Source organism: Ambystoma mexicanum, chromosome 6q (assembly GCF_040938575.1).
Source record: "Ambystoma mexicanum isolate Mex_15411 chromosome 6q, UKY_AmexF1_1, whole genome shotgun sequence".
NCBI lineage: Eukaryota > Metazoa > Chordata > Amphibia > Caudata > Ambystomatidae > Ambystoma > Ambystoma mexicanum.
In genome coordinates this window covers 1,188,354,386-1,188,376,555 of record NC_090937.1, presented here as the reverse complement: position 1 = coordinate 1,188,376,555, position 22,170 = coordinate 1,188,354,386, and the positions used below count along the sequence as shown (strand labels likewise).

Here is a 22,170-nt window from a genome sequence, read left to right as displayed (position 1 = left end):
TCTGTGAATAAGGGCCATAGTGTACCAGGGCAAGTGCTAACATATACTTCACATATGGGGTCCGCGTGGGCTTCACACTCAATACGTCAGTAATACTTCGGGGTAACTACTATTAGCGCATGCACGTATTGTAGGGGTCCGCCAAGATTTTGGGGTGGCTGCCACTAAGGCATTAAAACAATTCAGCACAGGCAGAATTACTGCACTGCAGCGAGCAGTATTTAGACATGCCCGGTCTTCTGAACATTTGAAATCTTTTTTCATCCCCGTTTGAAGACTGGGAATGGATATGGGACAGCAGTGGCTCACACTGCTAGTGTCCAATGGAGAAGAAATGCACAGAAGGGTCAATACAATACAACAATAAGACATTGGCTGTTAATATCAGCACAGTGTTCACATTCTCACCACTCTGGTAACTGCCGCCTGCATCTAAGACATACTTGGAAAAAAGTGATCTCCACCTTTTTGGTAGAGGTAAACATGGGCGTTTTTATACCAAAAATGATGCGATAAATTAAGCATAGGAAATCAGCCCATAGTGGGAAGGATTGTAAAAACAAGTAGTATTGTAAATGCTGCGTGTTTTTTACCATTAGCACCAAAATCATAACGAGAGCCATAGAAATGAAGAAAGGTTGGTATCAACCGCATTGATGTTTTCAGCAAGGGGTTATGACCGACCACCGTGATGTTTTCAGCGATGGGTTATGACCGACCACCGTGATGTTTTCAGCGAGGGGTTATGAGCGACCACTGTGATGTTTTCAGCGATGGGTTATGACCGACCACCGTGATGTTTTCAGCGAGAGTTTATGAGCGACTGCCGTGATTTTTCCAGCAAGGGTTTATGAGTGACCGCCGTGATTTTTCCAGCGAGTGGTACTGAGCGACCACCGTGATGTTTAAGCGAGGGGTTATGAGCGACCGCCGTGATGTTTTCAGCGAGGGGTTCTGAGCGACCACCGTGATGTTTACAGTGAAGGGTTATGAGCGACCGCCGTGATGTTTTCAGCGAGGGGTTCTGAGCGACCGCCGTGATGTTTTCAGCGAGGGGTTCTGAGCGACCACCATGATGTTTTCAGCGAGGGGTTATGAGCGACCACTGTGATGTTTTCAGCGAGGGGTTCTGAGCGACCACCATGATGTTTTCAGCGCGGGGTTATGAGCGACCACTGTGATGTTTTCAGCGAGGGGTTCTGAGCGACCACCATGATGTTTTCAGCGCGGGGTTATGAGCGACCACTGTGATGTTTTCAGCGAGGGGTTCTGAGCGACCACCATGATGTTTTCAGCAAGGGGTTACGAGCGACCACTGTGATTTTTTCCGCAAGGCGTTACGAGCGACCACCATGATATTTTCAGCGAGGGGTTACGAGCGACCACCATGATTTTTTCTGCGAGGGCTTATGAGCAAGCAACATGATGTTTACAGTGAAGGGTTATGAGCGACTGCCGTAATGTTTTCAGTGAGGGGTTTTGAGTGACCACGTGATGTTTTCAGCCAGGGGTTATGTGCGACTGCTGTGATGTTTTCAGCGAGGGGTTATGAGCGACCACTGTGATGTTTTCAGCGATGGGTTATGACCGACCACCGTGATGTTTTCAGCGAGAGTTTATGAGCGACTGCCGTGATTTTTCCAGCAAGGGTTTATGAGTGACCGCCGTGATTTTTCCAGCGAGTGGTACTGAGCGACCACCGTGATGTTTAAGCGAGGGGTTATGAGCGACCGCCGTGATGTTTTCAGCGAGGGGTTCTGAGCGACCACCGTGATGTTTACAGTGAAGGGTTATGAGCGACCGCCGTGATGTTTTCAGCGAGGGGTTCTGAGCGACCGCCGTGATGTTTTCAGCGAGGGGTTCTGAGCGACCACCATGATGTTTTCAGCGAGGGGTTATGAGCGACCACTGTGATGTTTTCAGCGAGGGGTTCTGAGCGACCACCATGATGTTTTCAGCGCGGGGTTATGAGCGACCACTGTGATGTTTTCAGCGAGGGGTTCTGAGCGACCACCATGATGTTTTCAGCGCGGGGTTATGAGCGACCACTGTGATGTTTTCAGCGAGGGGTTCTGAGCGACCACCATGATGTTTTCAGCAAGGGGTTACGAGCGACCACTGTGATTTTTTCCGCAAGGCGTTACGAGCGACCACCATGATATTTTCAGCGAGGGGTTACGAGCGACCACCATGATTTTTTCTGCGAGGGCTTATGAGCAAGCAACATGATGTTTACAGTGAAGGGTTATGAGCGACTGCCGTAATGTTTTCAGTGAGGGGTTTTGAGTGACCACGTGATGTTTTCAGCCAGGGGTTATGTGCGACTGCTGTGATGTTTTCAGCGAGGGGTTATGAGCGACCACTGTGATGTTTTCAGTGAGGGGTTCTGAGCGACCACCGTGATGTTTTCAGCAAGGGGTTCTGAGCGACCACCATGATGTTTTCAGCGAGGGGTTATGAGCGACCACTGTGATGTTTTCAGCGAGGGGTTCTGAGCGACCACCATGATGTTTTCAGCGAGGGGTTATGAGCGACCACTGTGATGTTTTCAGCGAGGGGTTCTGAGCGACCACCATGATGTTTTCAGCAAGGGGTTACGAGCGACCACTGTGATTTTTTCCGCAAGGCGTTACGAGCGACCACCATGATATTTTCAGCGAGGGGTTACGAGCGACCACCATGATTTTTTCTGCGAGGGCTTATGAGCAAGCAGCGTGATGTTTACAGTGAAGGGTTATGAGCGACTGCCGTAATGTTTTCAGTGAGGGGTTCTGAGTGACCACGTAATGTTTTCAGCCAGGGGTTATGTGCGACTGCTGTGATGTTTTCAGCGAGGGGTTATGAGCGACCACAGTGATGTTTTCAGCGAGGGGTTCTTAGCGACCACCATGATGTTTTCAGAAAGGGGTTATGAGCGACATTCTGAGCAACAAGAGGGCAACTCAACAGACGTGCAACCCAGAGATGGAAGTCATTCTCTTGCTAATACCCACCTAGATGCTATTTCGTGTTGTTGATGCCCCCTGTGCATCACCTTTTATCCCTGAACTGCCCCCACAGACCAACAGTGTATAGGTGAGGCGAGGAGTCAAGAGGGAACAATATGCCACATGCCCAACAGCACTCTCTCCAACTTCCCGGGGCATAATAACCCACCACCCACAATACTGAGAAAATGATGATGCATGCCCTCTCTGTCTTCCTGACATCGCTTGTTGCTAGAATATGGCTTTTGCACACTTCCCTCCCAGAAACAAAAAAATAAATCTGGTATCCTGATATCCTGCCCCATAATATACCAGAGCCAACAGGACTGAGCATTACAATTACATGTTGTGAAAGACTCAAGAAGGTAGCTTGTCCCATGGATTAACCTCCTGAAAAAACCCTCCCTTGAACCAGAAGACCTAAAAGAACTACCGGCTTATCATGAGCCTCCAGTGTATTGGAAAGCTATCGAGAAGGTATTTCGTACCCAACTGCTCACAAAATTAAAGCAACTCTGTCTGCTCTGGGATGCTCCCCTTTGCTCATTCCTTGCAACCATTCAAGCATGGATGACAAGTGCAAACTTATTAAAGCTTAGCCCGAGCAAGACTGAGTTGTTACTCCTGGGCCACCCCTAGAAGCAGGCCCCCACTCAAAGGTGGGTGCATGAAATGCAATTGAATGGGTTCAACACTCACCCAACCAACTCTCGCAAATCCCTAGTCTTCATTGTGGATGTCAATTTATCCTTCCAACAACACATCAAAAAAAGTCTCAAAGGGATTGGTATCAGATCTCTCTACTCTGCCCTTCCTCTCAACCCAGGACTTCCGAACAATGGTGCAGGCCCTGGTGATCTCACATATTGACTGCAGTAATGCCCTGCTTGAGGGGCTCGTAGCTGATGACTCAAAGAAGCCTGCCAATTCATGACATGCCTTATTGCTGGCTCTAGGAAATGTACCCACATCACACTAGCCCTGCACAAATGGTACAACGTCATTTCATCGACAGTCGTTTTTTCGGTGGGTGTTTTCACCAAAACACTTTGTTGAAAAAACTCATTCAAATTTTTGGGGGGAGGGCAGATAACGGCAACAGTTAAAAATAGGTTACTGAGGGGACACTTGGGGGGGTACCACCCTGAAATAAAAATAAATGCGATTAATTTTTTTCAGCAAAATTCTTTCCTAAAAACACCCGTCATGAAAATGATTGTCGATGATATGACATAGAACCACACGGATTACACCTGCTCCACATCACGGCTAGGATCTGGATCAATACCCTGTGCCTCACCTACAAGGCAACCACCGCCCGCACTCTGGCCTACCGAAAGGCCGAACTAATAACCTATGGCAGAACCTGGTCATCTTGCAGTAAGGCCATCACCAGATTGGAAACTAAACTGCCTTCTAAATGGGACACATAGGAAACAGCCCTTCTCCTGCTATGCTCCATTCATCTGGAATTCCATCCTGTTGGCAATCAGGATTGCTCCAAGTCTCATTCAGTTTAGGAACGAACTAAAGATCTGACTCTTCCAACAACACGTAGTTGGAACCTGAATTATGACTGTCTTAGCACACCCTTTCCATATATTGTACTGTGATAACGATCACAAATGTTTACCCGATGCCTTGTAAATTCTCTCTATCAGTGTTTGGTCTGTTACCTGTGCAGAGCTCAGTTGTTCCCAAGCTAGGTTTTCGCCATCAAATATATTTGATGATAGAATCCCTGCTGCCTGTACACCAGAGATAAAAACATGCACGTATTGAGCATTAGTGGGAGAGTCAAAAAGGCTACCCAGCCTAGAGATGAAGCTATGGTCGACTACCTATTGCCTATACAGCAGAGCCAAGACACGCCTAAATCGAGCATTTCATATGATCGTAGATTCAAAAATGACACATGATGGCAGACTCAAGCTTCACATATGATGGCCTACTCAAGCAATACATATGATGACAGACTCAAGCATTACATATGATAGCAGCCTCACACATTACACATGGTGGTAGACTCAAGCATTACACATTATGGCATACTCAAGCATTACACATGATGGGATACTCAAGTATTACATATGATGTGAAACTCAAGCAGTACACGTGATGGCAGACTCAATCTTTACATATGATGGGATACTCAAGTATTACATATGCTGGGAACTGAAGCATTATACATGATGGCACAATCAAGCTTTAAATATGATGGGAAACTCAAGCATTACATATGATACCAGGCTCAAGCATTACATATGATACCATGCTCAAGCATTACATATGATGGCAGACGCAATCATTATATGTGAGGGCAGACTTGAGCACTATACATGATGGCAGACTCAAGCATTACATGCGATGGGGTACTCAAGTATTCCAAATGATCCCAGCCTCAAGCATCATACATGTTGGGAGACTCAAGTATTGTATATGAGGGGAGACTCAAGCATTACACATGATGGCAGACTCAAGTATTACAAATGATGGGATACTCTAGTATTACATATGATATGAAACTCAAAGTACACATGATGGCAGACTCAAGCTTTACATATGATGGGATACTCAAGTATTACATATGATGGGAAACTCAAGCATAACATATAATGGCAGACTCAAGCATTACATATGATGGCAGACTCAATCATTATATGTGAGGGCAGACTTGAGCATTATACATGATGGCAGACTCAAGCATTATATGTGAGGGCAGACTTGCGCATCATACATGATGGCAGACTCAAGCATTACATGCGATGGGGTACTCAAGTATTCCAAATGATCCCAGCCTCAAGCATCATACATGTTGGGAGACTCAAGTATTGTATATGAGGGGAGACTCAAGCATTACACATGATGGCAGACTCAAGTATTACAAATGATGGGATACTCTAGTATTACATATGATATGAAACTCAAAGTACACATGATGGCAGACTCAAGCTTTACATATGATGGGATATTACATATGATGGGAAACTCAAGCATAACATATAATGGCAGACTCAAGCATTACATATGATGGCAGACTCAATCATTATATGTGAGGGCAGACTTGAGCATTATACATGATGGCAGACTCAAGCATTATATGTGAGGGCAGACTTGCGCATCATACATGATGGCAGACTCAAGCATTACATATGATGGGGTACTCAAGTATTACGTATGATGGGAAACACAAGCATTACATATGATGGAAATCTTAAGCATTACATGTAATGGGAAACTCAAGTATTACATATGATCGCAGCCTCAAGCATTATACATGTTGGGAGACTCAAGTATTATATATGAGGGGAGACTCAAGCATTATATATGATGGGAAACTCACGCATGATATAGGATGGAAGACTGTAATCCCTTCCAACACTTGTTTGACTTTCTGTGCCCTTATTTCCAATTAAGTTTGCGTTGTATGGTTTCCCTGGTCAATACTAGGGGCAGAAGCATTCACTGTAGGACCTGTATCACCTCCATAACTTATTTTTCATCAAGATCAAAAGCCCGAATTGAAAACACATTTCTATAAATGCAAGTATGTTAGATTTCAAGAAGAAGACTGCCCGACTCATACATGAACCTATGATAGAGTCCCTGATGCCTACACACTAACACATTCATGTATCGGACATTACATATAGTGGGAGACTCCTCCAGTTTGAGCTCATTAATATATGTCATTCACCCGGGCTGACTAGGGTCCTCGCCAATAGTCGCCAACATTGATTGTATACCAGGCAGTGTCATCCACACTGAAAAACACAAGCGCTGTGTTTTTGCACTGTGCATGATGTTGTTGCCTTGCACGCAGGAGCTCGATATTCATTTAAAGGGCCTTGTCAAATGTGTAATTATTTTTAAAATAGTTCATTGACTTAGTAGAGGGATATTGCGTATATGTGAGGCCCAGGAACATTTCACATTTGCTCACCCAATGTCTATGGCCCTGAGGCCAGCCTCTCGTGGTGTATGTGTTCAAGGGTTTCCAATACTCCGAAGATACACTTGTTCTGGCTCTAAAAGCAGGCTGACATCATGCTCTTGGAAGGATGCCATAGTTTGTCCTAGAACAAATAATTGTGTACCTTACACATTCTGTTCAATTAACCCTATGTTTGCGGATCTCCATCCCTCGTTTCCCACGCACCACTCTGTCACACTTGCATATTATATTAAATGTTCCTGCATTTTGACGTGTGCTGTTTGGTAGATGTTCCATGTCAGGTGGAACTAAATACAGATTCCTGCACTTTCCTGCACTTTAGTTAGACACGATCGGGGGTATTTTCTTGACTTTTGGCGTCTTTCACGGTGGGCCACAGATGGAGCAGCCATTGCTCCAAGTAGCTTAAAATGCGAATGTTTTTCAGTTTCTGCGGTAAAGTAGAACACATATATATGTGCTTCATGACACTAGTCGGGACAATTCAAAATTAGAAAACACATGTGTGATGACGTGGTGGGCAGAGCACGTAGAAATCCATGCAGGGCTCACAAGCATATATTAGTGGCTTTCCATAAAGCCAGTGGCTTCAGAGAAGACTTAAGCAGTAAGTAAAGTGTTTGCACCGAATGCCATGTGCACTGAATCACTCCCAAGTATGGGTGTGAAGTGTAGGACAAGAATGAGGTCCAGGGGCGTCATAGTGATAGGTGCATGGTTTGCCTGGTCTCGCAGGTGTGGGAAAGAACATGGCGGCTCACCTTGTGTCCACTCTCCACAGATGCTTGTGCTTTAGGTGAAGTGCACGCTTGGCTCCTGGGGAAAAAAGGACCCAAGCCACTGACTCCTTTCGCATAGTCTACAAAGCAGGATTCTGAATGGTCACCAGCCCGCAGGATCACGGATATGCATTCGTGCGACAGGGGCACGATAATGCACGCCTGCTAAAGTAAGTGCCGGACCATGGACGTTAAAAAGGGCATCATGTGCCCAGTCTTTTTATTTAGAAATGTCTGGCTTCTAAATCTTCACATTCTTACTGAGAGTGAGGGGCGGGGCGATGGGAGGAGCAGGAGGAGGTCCGAGGTACATCCACCAGAAGTATCTGGACCCATAGATTCTTTATTGAATGATCAATCATTGTATTTTGGCAGACAGGCTTGCCCCTGCGGGCATTGCGACCTGGTCCTTGCCTGGTTCTGTTCTTTTCTTTCAGATTGTTCCAGATCTCTTTCACTTTCCCTGCTTCTTTCTGCCCCAGTGCCCATCTCTTGTGGGGTTCTGCAGGGTTCAGCTCTTTCTCCTCTTCTTTTCAATATCTATATCCAACCTTTGGTGAAACCGATTGACACTTTCGGGTTGATGACACCCACATACTGGTTCTCCTTGACCTGATGCATCAGTCTTCTGGCTGCACTCTGCCAAGCTTGTCTCCTCTCTATTAACACCTGAATGAGGCATAACTGGCTTCTTCTCAACGGGAGCAAGACAGAGGTCTTAGTGTGGGTCCCACATCCAGCTCTCGGTTACGGACTTCAGACTTTTGGCCTTCAGTCCTGGGCCCCCTGAATAAACCTGTCCAGCAGGGACATCATATAGGGGTCACCAGGGGTTCCACAAGTGTAACACTTTGAGCAGTGACCCTAAATAAGAAAGAATAGGAATGACAAATCATCTGTCTTTCTGGAATTCAATCCAATAATTGTTAGCCTCATTAGAAGTTTATTTCAGGCACACTTCAAGGGGTGAGTCACTGATTTAGTCTGTTCTTAAACACCTCAAATTCACAATGCAGACAAAAATGTCCAAAAAGCATTCAGAGTAGAATAAGCATCCATTTCGGGGAATGTATTTTGGTTTTTTCGAAAGTTGCAGTTATAGCATGTTTATCTCTGCTGTTGACTCTGTTACAAACATCACCAGACATTCCACCTCGTGTCCTCGGTCACGTGACAAAATCCTTGTGCCTAAAAGCTTGTGTAGAAATATTTGACCATAGCACATAAAGTGCCCCTTGATTTAATTGTGCCACAAGTAATACTTTGTTGTAATGTGTCTATCTTTCCTATCTCCCTGGCATGCTGTTCAGGATGTTTGTTTGCATGTATGAGGTAACTAGTGCCCAGTCTACGGGATGCCATGTGAGTGTACTGCTTTTCCTGCGCTACTGTACATTTTGTAATAGACAGTTATGAACCCTCCCAATGGTATGTATTTTGCCAACCTCAGAATCCTCAAAAGTAGATACACGCAGGCTTGACATGAGGCCAACTTTGCACCAGACCTGCAGGTGAACTGGCCTGCTGTTAAATTTCAGTTACCAGTTTAATGTTTTCCACTACAGAATGTAATTTTATTTCTGACTTTGAGAACACGTAATTGCTCATTTTACTGTAGCCAGTAAGATAGCTCAGTGGGTTGAACGCTCGCTGCTGCGATGTGTCAGTCATCTGCCGGTTGCAGGTCTGAATCCCAGCAAGGTCAACTCCCTTTCATCCTTCTGAGGTTGATAAATCAGCACCAACACAGGTTGGGTGAAATTGTATATTTGCTCCATATAAAGCGCTTAAGCATAAGTGTTATTTAATAACACATCATTATCATTTGGCCTTGGACGTCTGCTTGCATTCACAGTAATTTGGTAATATGGGCCTATACACACTGATATTTTCCATACATATGGTGGTCCATTCTTGTATGAAATGTATATCACATTACAGTGATATAGTAATCATATTTTCCGTAGTGAACTTATGAACAATGGTATGTGCTGCCACTTGCTGTTTTTGTCAAGGGTGAGAGGTCATATTCCACCTCTTCCTGTGATGTCATCAGAGGTCAAGGGTCATGGGGAGCCACTTCTGCTAACCCTGGCATTTTGGTGAAATGACGTCCCTGCAGTCCAGGTATTAAATAAACCTCAAAATTAAACTGCCTGCATCCTAGTCCTGGGAAACCACAGGTGTGCTTGGTTTGTCAATCAGTTTATTTGAAATTGAAAGTCTTGTGGAAGGTCTTTCCCTTTCCTCCAGAAAGCCGCATCCTGCAGATGTATCTGACATGTTGTCAGGATCGCTCACCTATTGCAATTCCCTATATTTGACTCAACCTCTTTACCTACTGCGCCGCCTACAGGTTCTCTAGAATATGGCAGCCAGAGAGCCACCGGGTCAGCGTTCCAGGCTTCGCCCGCCACCCCCCATCTTGGCCACTTTAAACTGGCTCCTGGTTGCCAAACGTGTGGAATTTAAGGCATTATGCATTGTCCATCGTGCTTTCTAGGGCACTGGACCTGAATATTTACAGGCACAGTTTTGCCCCTATGTCCCATCACGTTCCCTTCACTCAGCCTCTCTTTGTCTTACCCAGATCCCTCTTTTCAACACTGTAGGACCAGTGGCAGTCGTGCTTTTTCGGCAGTGGCGGCACAACCCTGGAACGCTTTGCCTTTGTTCCTACGGAACACGCAGGATCATCTCTCTTTTCGTCGGGCTTTAAAGGCCTCCTTATTTTAGACCCTCCTCTTGAACTTCATTATCTCCTTCTCTGCCTTATCTCTCACAGTCAGTGCCATGATGCCCTCGCTGGTGATCGTGCGCTTTATACATAATTATATAAGTAAAATAAATGCATTATCGATCCACCATACACAGTGAAACGAATACAACTGAAACGCGCACTGATCTAGTGGCATAAAGACAGCAACACAAGCACAGGAAGTGGCAAACACATCAATCTACTATCAGATTGCTTTGAGCATAAGGAGGAACGGGGCAGAGGAGTAGTTACTGGGACCTAGTTTTGACTTTGTGTGATACGAGTAAGCAATTGGGCCTCATTACGACCCAGGCGGTAAGTTACCGCCTGGGTCGTACCTTTACCACCATGGCGTAAACTACGTTTACGCCATGGTGGTTGGCGGACTTACCGCCCCATTCCGAGGTCGGCGGGGCGGTAAGTCCCCAATCCCCATTTACCCTTCCCCATTCCCATTTTTGCCCCATAGGGCATAATGGGATTGGGGAAGGCGTTAATTACGCCACCGTAAATTACGGTGGCGTAATTAACTCCATGGTCCCTTAGCGCCATGGATTTTAACACCGCAGGTGTTAAAACCTCCATGGCGCTAAGGGACCTCGGAATCAGGCGGTAAGGGTCGGCGCTGTTTACGTAATGAGGCCCATTGACTTAGGGGGTGGCAGTGAAAGTGTTTTTCTGCATGCAGGATATGGTGATGGTAAAAATGTGCTCAAATAAAGAATAATAGATTTAAAAAAGCACACATATTATGATTGGGCCTTGAAAATAAATGACTGCGGTGGACAGAGAGAAAGAATGCAAAAAAAATAAAGATTACCCATTTTTGGCTGATTCATTAGGAAAATACCCCATGATCACAACTAATAACAGTGGCTTGTTTTTCTGCTGCCCTTCGTGAAATTTAATTCAGTTTCTGGGGCTAGGGGTCCACCTCTCCTTAAACTACCCTCACACCTTGCACTGATTCTAGCCATTGTTGGCTGTTTATATGAACATTCCAAATGAGCAATATATAATGTGGGCTACTCCCCTTCCCTCCATAAGAATTGTTGTATAGTGCTTGTCTGTGAATGCATGAGCTGAGAGAATGTTGGAGTGCTGATGTGGAATGTTGCCCTGTGAGTGTGTGTTAAGGTTCTAATGGATGTCAGTTGAAGCTGAGCCAACCTGGGCGATGAGACCCAGTGGTTCCCCACTTAACAGCTTGATGTATCTTACATAAAGTCTATGTAAGAAGTTACAGAAGCACATTATTTCAAGAATACGGGTGCAAAAGTGCATCCCAGAATTTAATTTAACGGTAAATTCCTGTGCTTAAATTATCTACGCTTCCCAACTCCGAAACCCACAAGAATGCCATCTAATAAAGTACAGCACGTAATACACTTTCCAGTGACGGCCCCAGAAAAGCAAACCTTTCCCATTCCTTGTTTGAGGATCGGTGCAACAGGCACCCGTAAAATGTGTTGGGAAAGCCATGTATCTATACAGTACAGGATACAAATAATCAAGCACGTGTGTAAGATGACACACCAGAGAAATAGACATCATGTATTTGTACATGTGGTAGTAAAAGCAAAAAGGCCTAACCATGCATGAACCTATGAGAGAGTCCCTGATGCCTGCACCCTGGAGCCAAGACATGCACGGATCGAGCACTGCATGTACTGGGAGACTCCGACCACCCAGTGCTTGGCCATGCAAAGGATTGGGGATAAGGACACATGTTCATTACCCGGATCCTCTTGCCCTCACTTGCTGCTCTTCCTCTCACACCAGCAGTCAGGGCCACTTAACCTGTCCGCCAGAATTACCTGGACAGGTAGATTCTTTGGTAAAGCAGAGCGCCTCCTTCAGGGTTGGAGATGGAGCACAGGCATTCCACTCAGATGACATTGATCAACGCCTGCCGAAGAAGATGTTGGTTGACATGGGCTACACCCACAACATGACTCGTGTTGCTCTAGCAGGAATAATGCCCTTGATTGCCCCGGGTTCAAAAGCCTATTTCGGGAGTTCTTATTACAGCAACTGTGATGTTTAGAGAGGATGGCGAGATGGGGCATCACTGAATGAAGAAGGTGCAGTTCAATGATCTCTTGGAACCTGTTAGAAATGAGGTCACAAATCAGGACTCTTAGGGGCATTTGAGGATCTCCTGGGTTTCAATAATGACAAAAGGTGTTCCAAACGTTGCACTGGAACGTCCCTGTGCTGCGTGGAATTCGGAAAGGGGACACGTCTATAAAAGCGATAGAAGGGATGGACGTCCAGCACTCGAAGCCTAAGTCAAGGACCACTATTGACAATCTCGCATTCACACCTGATGTCCTCAAATGTTTGACTCTATGCCACACCCTGCACTGTAAGGGAAACTGTGCAGTGAGGCAATGAAGGCCGAAGGCACCCTTAACAAGACCAATCATTTTGTATTCATTAAAGCTTTATTTCATTAAAGCCACTGAAAGCCAATCCGTGAACTGTGGACGAGAAACGAGGGTGCTGGGTAACGCCAATGACCATGAGAGTGGGACTGTCTGTTACTGTGCTCCGCTGCTTGGAGATGGTGGTGGTCGCTCCACTGCTTCATGTGGATTTGATGTCTGCTACCTTGTGCTTTGCCTGCTTGCACGGGTTCAGCCTGCGTGCCCTTGGTTCTATCCAGGATTACCACTCCAGCTTGGAGCTTGAAAGAGTGATATGGCCCCCATCAAGCTTGATTGACATTGTACTAGGGAATCCTTGTTAGATATGAAACCGAGCAATGGCGTGGATTGCACAGCTTGGGCTTGCAAGGGAAGACAGCTATGGTCCATGACATGAGAGCAGCCTACACTTTGCAAGTCCAAATCCCGCAGCAGTGCCAATTTAGCTTTTGATCCATCGAGGTCGATACATCAAGTGCCTTCTGCAACATTAGCATGCTGTTACAGCACTTAGAAGCTGGTGGAGTCTGACCTGAAGCGCTATAGGAGAACACAGTATTATTGTTTTTGGACGGCAGGCTTCACTTTCTCCAAAGACACTCTTTGCAACCTACAGAATATAGAGTTTATGTAGCACGTGAAGCTGGATTTGTAAATAGGTTTGCAAAGTTTGGGTTGGCAAAACTCAAAATACGTTTCCATTTGGGAAGTTCTTCCCCGGTCCATCATTTCAAAGAGAAAGGGGAGGGGGGCTAAGGGTCTCTATACTCTGTGGCATCTTCAGAAGCTAATGCCCAAGTTCCCAAATCCTAATGAAGACATGAACCATTTCAATTCTTGCACCAGTTGTGCTACACCCCCTACAAAATGTGTAAATGTGAGTGCACAGCTATAGATGACTGTCCAGAATATGCTAATGTGTGAGCAGGGTTTCTGCTTTTGGCCGGGGACCGCCTACGCGTTCCATTGCTCTTGAGGCAGGTCTAGACTAGGTTATCCACTGTTACAGAGCTGCAGCTCAGCCTAGTCACTGGGTCTGTAGAAAAGGATGGCTTGCAGATATTTGCCATCCTGTGCACCTTTTCCATGGTCCGGATTTGCTAGTAGGGAAAAGGTGAAGCTTAGCGTGAATGGGAGTGGCTAAAGGCACTGGTATGTTGTCATCAGCATGAAGAAATGAAGTGGGAGTCAAGGGCAGCCGGTTCAAACCCTAAATATCCCTAGACCCCGATCCAGGCAATACTGGATCAATTTAAATGTGAATCCTTCCCTGGACAGTCCAGGCGCTATGCTGGCTGGAAGCTGATGTATTTCTCATCTTTGGCCAACCTCCCTGTCTTTCTATGAATATCTTTGCAATACAAAGTTGCAAAAAATCAAAAATCGTATCAATAGCTTTGGCATTGGTTGGGGGGAAGCTCTGGCAATGTTTGCAAAGCTATGCAACAGGGACGATTATTCAAACCTTAAATATGGAACAACAAGTAAGAACGAGAATAAGAATGAATTAGTAAATCTAGGTTGAACATTGAGAACGAGTTTTTTTTACAATGCAGATCTTGTTCCAACTCAATTCCACTCCTTTCGAGATGGCTGCGCCGGAAGCTCGTCACTAGACACCTGTAAACAAGACAGGATCCAGAAATGTGGATCACTCAGGGGTCGAAGAGTCCACAAATAAGTAGTGGATCTATGTTCCCCTCTGCCCTGTCCCTCCCCCGATCTCCACCAAGCCCATTCCCACACTCGCTCCCCCGCAATGCCAACCACATACCTGGATCCTGACATTCCTCCATCTCACCCCCCAAAACTGTACTATCAACAGTGAATGAAACAGAGAAAACAGTGCATCTTAAACATCACCATTACTGTCAGTCACTGTCCCGCCCAACATGCAGCTGTGTGATCACTCCCGTTTCTAATCACCTACTGGCCGCACCTCCAAAAGGACATTCAAAAGACTGAAGCCGACCCCCCACTCATCCTTTACCTGCACAAAGATCTGTGCCTGCGGCAATTTGAAGTCAATTGTGCTGAATTGCAGAAGATAAACGATGATCACTGTGTTGTGGGGCTATGTTGCGGTTCAGATGATCACTGTGTTGTGGGGCTATGTTGCGGTTCAGATGATCACTGTGTTGTGGGGCTATGTTGCGGTTCAGATGATCACTGTGTTGTGGGGCTATGTTGCGGTTCAGATGATCACTGTGTTGTGGGGCTATGTTGCGGTTCAGATGATCACTGTTTTGTGGGGCTATATTGCGGTTCAGATGATCACTGTGTTGTGGGGCTATGTTGCGGTTCGGGAATTGGCATCATGCCCCAAGCAGGCCATTCAAATAAAAGGCGGGCTGCACCTGCGTGACAGCTCAGCATGAAGTTAGACAACAGTATTCCGGGCAGGACCCAAGTTCGAATCCCCAATAAGGGCGAAGCAAAAAGCAAAGGTTTCCTTCACGGCAATCCAAGAACGGTGCTGCGGGTTACAAAAACAAAGGAAATGACGGCGAATGTTCCCAACAGTAGAGGAACCTGCCCACTGTGGCCTCTGAGATCACTAGGGTGCCCGTTTCCATGGGTTAAATGTCACAACCCTTGTGCTGGCAGTAGAAGCGTTTATGGGATTTCAACACCGTGTTTACACTTATAGCCAACTGCCTAGGGTGCCATCAGACCCTGGGCCGCAAAGGTGCCATTTTACCCATCACATCTGTTCCCATTGTAAAGGAGCGGCTGCCAAAATGGCATTCACCTGGGTTGGTTACATACTTGCCCTGGCCCTACTTTCTGGACCATGTTCCCCCTTAGCAGCTCTCCCCATACTTCCCACACCACACACTACCAGCATCACCATAAATTACAGCCAGAATAGGCTGACTTCTCTTTACCAACCCACAGGTGATTCTGCACTTTCAGCCGCTCTCCACTCTGGAATTCTTGCTTCTTGATAACTTGTGTGCAATCATAATTGTCTGCTATATTTCACAACTCTGTTAACCGTTCCCACTAAAATGCTGCCACGTAGACACCACGCGGCTGTCCAGCAATGATTTTTGCACCTCTTCCTAAAAGTTTTACATTCCTTTTTTCATCTGTCATAGTTTCTTGAGGCCACCATTTACTCACAAAAACAACTCTTAGAATTTGTTTGAGCACTGTCATTTGCACAATCACCAATCTGGAATTTTAATACACGGACACCAGTGCATACTTGCAATTCACACAGAAAGGGACGCTTCATGTTGACTGACAGCTTTAACCACAGATACACGCCCTAATGATGGGGTTTATAGGCCGCCTCTTCATTGTTACTGTCTCCACAAGACATTTTTAAGCACAGGCTCCATTTCACCAGCCAGGCCTGGGCACCAGTAGTTCTACCTGTAGCTGTTCAGATAGCACAGTGAACTAAGCGCTTGCCTATGACATCTGTGCGCAGCCTCCTGTGGCAGGTTCGAATCCTGGCAGACTCAGCTCAGCCTTTCATCCTTCCGAGGTTACAAAATTGAGTACCACTCTGTGGCATGATAATGTTTTCTGTTATTCAGTGCTCTGAAACCTATGGGTGTGTAGCGCCATATAAGAAATGATTACCTCACTCTGGGCTTACTGCTACTTCTTGCCAATTGTACTTCATGCTTTTGGCCCATAATTGATTCCTCTGAAACCTTGATTTGGTACCGCCTTGACTCATCCAATCAGCTTAGCAATTCCTCACATTTCAAAGGTAACTCTCAGCAATGCCCTCAAAGTAACACCTTGACTATCCACTCTTCAACATTTGCTAACTCAAGGTCGTCCTCCATGTCAGCCTGCATCCATACTCCTTCCCTGCGGCTCCCCCTTTCATCACAGCCACAACATCAACATGGATTTCATCTGTGCCTAATTGCTCTTGCATTTCCTCAGAAACCGACAGCCTTGTAGTCTGCTGTCATGCCCTTTATCTCTCGCAGCAAAGAAGCTCCCTTCAGACTAATCTAAATAATTATGAATACCATTATCAGCAATTGTATATACTGAATCAATGCATTGTGCTCAAAACCCACCCCTTCAAGGAGTCTCTCCTCCTCAACACCTAGCCCATCACGTCGCCCCCACCTCCCCCGTGCCACCTGGCTTGCTAGACGCCATCTGCCCCTCCCTTCCACACCACCCTATACAGCTGTACCCCTCCTCTGTGTCGCTCTATATCCTTCACCCCCGCTGTGTATCTATTCTGTTGTTACCTCTGAAAAGTGCTCCATTATGCATCTGTATTGTTGTATGCCTCTGTAAAGTGCTCAGTTGCTTCTCAAAGCCAGGTCCACGCTCAATAAATATAATAATAAAAGTAATAATAATAATCATTTTTATAAGCATATTTTCAGCACTTTTATCTCCAAAAATGAATATAAACCTTTATTTTACACTTAAAATATAAGGGCAACGTACAGAAATGTGTATCCATTCCATGTATATTATATGGTTCTCCTTTCTAAAACATGGAAAAATGACTCTTTGTTACATGCCGGTATGCAATTAAATACAATTAAAAAAACTAGCCAATAGATGTTCGAGCCATAACAAATAATGTACAAAAAGAAAAGTAAAACCATTCAAAAGCATTTAACATCTTCTGAAAAATCATGAACAAAATAACACAACAAATTAACCTAGACATACATACAATACACATTACAGAAACTTCTCAAGTAGCAAAGGATTTCTGCCGTAAAAACAATAAAAGTGTTTTTGAAACGATCATGTACTTTTCTCATATCAAGATATATCATAGGTCAACACAATTATATTTCAATCACGTTTCGGAAATCTGGGAGGTTTCGTGCATCTGCCCCATCAGGACCATTATCAAAGCAGACCTCCTACAATTGTATTTGTTTTTATAGTCTCCAATGTTCATTTCTAGACATCAAAGTTTAAGATTAATACAAACACGGATCGAGATTTCACAGTTATTTAAACATCTGTTTGTAAGCATATACTGAATAAATGAAAGGACAAGCCTCCACCTCCACTTGTAGAGGTGCGCAAAGTGTTATGAAATATATTTTCTTGACTTTAGATATGTAATTTATTCAAAACGAAACAAACAAAATTGCATGTTGGCACAGCTACAACCATTGAGGAGTTTTAGAATGTTTACCTCAAGCTCTGCAGTGGAGGTGAAAATTGGTAGATTTTCAAGTGAAAATCTGCATGTAAAGCTAAGTGTACAGGCCCGGCTCCAGGAATTTTTATCTGGGTGGGCCAGGTTTGTGATCAGGAGGGCCAAACTTTTTCAGATTCGTGATCCGGCAAAAATGTCTTCCTGGATCTGAAAAATCAATTTGCCCTTAATTTGCCCTTAACTTCTTTAGTCTGTTAGACTGCTTTATAAGGTGCAGAAGCCTGGATTCAAACCCAGATTGTTAGGACTAGGGTTGACATATTTACCCACAAGACTACTTGAATGTCTGATAAAGATGCTTGTTGGGTATTCTCTCTCTGGCAGATTTAAGCCAAATGGATTATTGGGCAAGGCTGACAGATGGTCCCAGGTAGGTGGGGTTTGGGTTTGGAGCTTATGGTTGGAGTAGTTAATCGCTGTCATGAGTGCAAAAAATGTTACATGTTTTTTAAGTTGTCTTTTTCTACAATTGGACCTGTATGTTTAGGGGTATGACTCTAGCTGGAAACAGCCTGTTCACCTCAACAGGTTTTGCTGACATGAGGTGATTTGCCCAGATTCACTCAATTTGTTCAAATGGGAAACCTGCTCTCGCCTTCCACCAGCTCATCCGTTCCAAATTCACAGGCTCTCCAGTACCCCTTCCACAGTCTTCTGCTTTCTTCTTACATTTGCTCCTTTGTTTCCTTCCATAAGCTCCCACACTACTTTGACCTTCCATTGGCTACTCACTTCATCTTCTGTATGCTCCCCCAGCTCCATATGGAAAACCTTTGTCAGAAATTAAAAATGAAAGCTGTATACTGCCCTTAACAAGAGTCTGAGCGATTAATCCCAATTATTCATGCCCTAAGAAATATGTTTTGTACCTGTTTTCAACATACTGGAGGAATTGAGATATAAAAAACAGTACAGAGCAAAAGAGAAGCAGGAAAAATAGTGTGGCAATATCACCCCCTGTCACCTTCCATCAGCTCCCACTGACTACCATTCCCATTTACAATCACTCCCACCAACCCCACCCTTCCCCCACCATGTCTTCTTGGCCTGGCTGGGGAGAATCGAGGAGGATGCCACCTCCTCCTCTGCAGGGGCTGAGCAACGAGGACGCCAGTCCTTATTCCATCTAACATACTGGGAACTCAATAATACCTCCCTGAATACTGTGGCTACTCACAGAAGGCCACGTAGGAGGTGTTTGTGGTCCAGCCATTTTGTTGTGAAAGGCAGCCCCCTCCTCCTCGATAAATACTGAAGCAAGGAATAGGATATTTAGTATCTTACAAATTACATTTTGAAGTACAACATTGTATTTTTGTTGCAATTTTGTAGCTAATTTTAATTGTGTTAAGGGTCTGTGGGAGTGCTAGCATGCAGGTGAGAGTGGGATCAGGGGTTAGACAATGGAGGTGGAAGGATTTCCGGCCTCCTGGCATCACTCCTGGTTGGATGGTTGGATGTGGCAGGAAGAAGGGACCGCCGCTCCCTGTCACGCCCTATACATAATTGTCTGGTACATACTCTTTCCTTACTGTCTATGATATGCAATTGGCCATGATGACTTTACTTTGCTATTTTGAATCTCAAAATGTTGATCAATAAATGTGGCCTTATATTTTCCAAAGAAAGATGTGTGTATGTCTCCTTGGCTGGCCCTGACCCCTGCACTGCCCAAAAAGTGGTGGTAAAATGATTGTTGACTTTAGCTTTATTTTACCCATTCTTATTGGAACCCTACAAGCTCCAGAATGCAAATTAATCAGAATTTACAGCAAATCCCAAACAGACTCAAAGTGAAATGAAATGCATAACAAAGTCATTGTTTCACACAGCTTGTTCTGTACCCCCATCATGTCTAATCACCCAACAACCACAGGCGAATAGCTTATTAAAATCGTATCTAATTTAAGGATAAAAGTACATTTTCCTATGACTAATCACTTCCTATTTTAAATAATCTGCATCTAACACATGTTAAAAAAATAAGCCGTCACTGGGAGGACCTGTGTAGCCCTGACTGACTTTGAGGATAGAAACGCAGAGCAAGGGTGCCCCATGGACATTTGTCCATTGTCCGACTGTTAAATCACCGCTGAATGCACTCTGCAGGAAATAATTCAATACCCTTTGTTTTAACGTTTAACAGATGTGCAGTGTTTATAAATTGCCAGAAACATATTAAGAAATGCTCTTTTCTTGTGTTATTTTCAAGGTTTCATGATCAATCCCTGAGAGCCAAATGTTTATTGGGGGAAGTGGGAACAATCCTCCAGTCCCGCACCCCCTCCCCCTCTGTCACTGGTGGGATCACAGTAAATACCTTCCATTTCTGGCACTGCCTAAACAGCTAGCAGTTATATCATACTTTTCAAACAAGACCCACAATACACATGATCTATTCAGTTTGCATACAGACATTGATAATTGTTACTCCAATAGTATAGTTATTAAGCCAGTACTCATCTGCCAATTTCATGAAAAGTTCTAGCCAGGCAGCCTAGGCTTCCACACCGACAAAGATGCATTCCATTTAGGTCAGAACCCCACGGGTAAGTATGCATGAGAAGATGATCTGAAGTTGGTCCATACTTGCCACCCTAGTCTTGATATGTTCAGGTAGTTCTTGTTGGACCAACTCAGTGAGGTGCAGTTTGAGTCCCTAGGTGTTGCAAACAAGGCTCCCACATCAGGGTATATATACTTTCACTTAGGGAGATAAACTGAAACCAACACACATTGGCAAAGCCAACAGTTAGGGCTTTTGAATACACATGGCAAATGCATTTGTCAGGCACTGCCATACGGGTACCACCTGGCAATAAGAAGGGAACATCTAGAAAATGGTGCGAGCACCTAGGTATATGATGTCATTGTCTGGAAAATGTCTGTGTAATACTTATACACATGTCAAAACTGTTGACTTTGCCATTGCTTGTTTTAGGATTCCAGTGCAAGGAACAGATGTGAGGACGCCATGTTGCTTTTAAATCTACTGGCTGAAAACACACTGTGTTAAGACATTTTTTATTACAACAGGAGCTCATTTACAGAGGCAATTAAGTCATTGAACACTCAAAATAATGCTTAGATATAACACAAGCAGGCCCAATACAGCACACAGTTTGATGTTACTTTGTGACAGAGCTAGTTCATAGAGTACCCAAGAGGGTATGTTTCAGCAGGGAGGGTGCAGGTAGTTGGTGGGAATACCACAGAGATTAACATGGTAATGGATGGGTAAACGACCAACCGCGTCCATTGAATGTGTATCCCTCCTAACATCCTTTTTCCATTCTATCTGTGGTCCAATGTTCTGGCTTACATCTCATTGCCTACTTCAATTCCATACATCAAATCACATTGATTTTACTACAGTCTCCCCTCCAGAATGACATTGCTCTTACTACTAACCTTATTGTATATATTTTGAATGGAATTTGCAAGGGCTCTCAGTCTGATGGATGTAAGTCTCTGAATCAGTCTTAACCACTGCCATTGCTTCGGTCAGGCTTCAATACCGTTGTTTACAAATCAGCCTTGGGCCCCTGCCATTAATGAGAGCAGCCCTGCCCAAACTGCTGCACCACAAGGCCAAAAAATGCCTGCGTTATCTTGTGTTCCAGTGAACGTAACTAGTGAGGGTCCCCAGCCGTTTATATACCTGGTATAGAAATCTGTGTCCAAGCATCATCACCTGCCATTTATTGTTTTCTCCAGTTAACCATCTTATTAGGCATGATTGGAACAGCAGTTATATTCCCACATATAAAAACCTACATTCAATTACAGAAATCTACTTGATAGGTTTAAAACATTAGCTACCTTATAAATGAGAGGTTTGAAATGAAAGATTAAAAGTGCAGTTAAAAAAACAACGCAGGATCTTGCTATGCAGTTGTAGGTTGCCTGATTGAGCAAGTGTGCTACCTTTATTAGAGGTGAAAATGGCCCTCCATATCCCTGGTCATTTCTGCTTTCATGGCTGTGGGGTGTAAATCATTATCCAGAGCAACCAAACAAATCCTGATTAAGCCACCTTCAGTGCAGCTCCTCAGAATGCTAATTGCAAAATCCCCCCAGCCTGTTTTTATC

At 44.7% G+C, this 22,170-nt stretch overlaps 1 protein-coding gene across 5 annotated transcripts in view; it reads left to right on the top strand.

Moving 5' to 3' along the window:
- LOC138516580 (uncharacterized) overlaps positions 1 to 22,170 on the top strand; it is a 486,378-nt gene that overhangs the window by 5,369 nt on the left and 458,839 nt on the right. The gene's annotated exons all lie outside the window — the stretch shown is intronic.